Below are 1,374 nucleotides of genomic sequence, written 5' to 3' on the forward strand. Positions count from 1 at the left end.
CCATAATGCCTCTAATAAACTCAGCACTGTTGGACATCCTCCTCAGTGCTCCTCCTGCCCCCATCTCTTTGTTTCTTTGTCTCTCTCTCACCATCCTCTTACCCTCTTGTTCCTGTTCGTGTTGTCACGCCGGCCGCGACAGGCGTCCTTAAGTCTAAAATAAGTCTCTTCTGGGCAGCATATTTTAGAGTCTTACTTTTGTATCTCACTGTCACCATATGTCTTTTGATTGGAGCAGTTTGTCCATTCACATTCAAAGTAACTATGGGTAGGTATTTATTGTTGTCATTTAAAACTATGGAGCTCTTCATAAATTTTGGTGTCATCCTTGTGTAGGGGTATGCTAATCTTCTCTGTATTTTCTAATTTTAGTGTGTGTGCTGCCAAAGCAATCACCATTTTGTTTCTTAAATGACTCATTTCTTCCCTTCCTTAGTATATTGCATTTTAACATATACTGTATTTCTCTATATATTACATATGGGATATAAAAATAGTGGTTTTATGTATATTTGCATACATGTTGTATATTGTTCTATTTTGTACTTTCTTTTGGGGTTTGCATTAGAGTCTGCAATATACATTGACAATTCATATGACTCTACTTTCAAATAATGTATTCACTTCACAGGTCTTACAAATTCTTTATGAAAAATTTCCCAATTCCTCCCTCTCATCTCTAGTACCAGTATTCTCCTTCATTTAACTTATACACTAGCTTACATAATCATATATACTATCACTATTATTATTTTGGCCAAACTGTTATCTGTTATACAGTTTTGAAAAATGAGTTATTTTACCCTCACTTATCCACTTCATATTATCTTCTAATACTCTTACTTTGTGTGTAACTGTTTCAGACATATATCATTTTTCATATTAAAAAAAAACTTCTTTTTTAAAAAATCATCCAAGGTAGATCTACTGAGAACTACTTTCAATTTTTAAGAAAATATTTCCCCTTTACTTTTGAAGAATTTCACATGGCACAAAATTCTAGTTTGGTGGGACTTCTTTATTCTTGCATGGTTGCTGAGAAGATGAATGTAATTCTTATATTACTCCTCTATCGTTAATTCTGCCCTCTGGCTTCTTCAATAATTTTTATCTTTAAATTTTTGCAGTTAAATATAATGGGCCTAGAATTAGGCTCAGGGCACTTTGGGACTTTTGGTCTTGTGTCTGGCATTAATGGGGGGGGGGTGCACAAGTTACATCGTAATTATTTCAAATATTGCTTGTGATCCTTTTCCCCAACCTGACCCTTTATCTGGTATTCCCTTTATACCTAAGTTATACCTTATCTGTTCACCTGTTTACTTATTGGTTTTCTAACCCTGTGTCATCCACACTGATTGTCCAGGAACTTTT

The 1,374-nt window shown here is 34.5% G+C and overlaps 1 non-coding gene across 1 annotated transcript; it reads right to left on the reverse strand.

Moving 5' to 3' along the window:
• Nucleotides 1-291: 291 nt before the first annotated feature.
• LOC123935964 lies at nucleotides 292-396 on the reverse strand. Its single transcript, XR_006817044.1, has one exon. It is a non-coding gene; the product is annotated as a U6 spliceosomal RNA (small nuclear RNA).
• Between the last annotated feature and the right edge of the window lie 978 nt (nucleotides 397-1,374).

Source organism: Meles meles, chromosome Y, assembly GCF_922984935.1.
Source record: "Meles meles chromosome Y, mMelMel3.1 paternal haplotype, whole genome shotgun sequence".
Lineage (NCBI taxonomy): Eukaryota > Metazoa > Chordata > Mammalia > Carnivora > Mustelidae > Meles > Meles meles.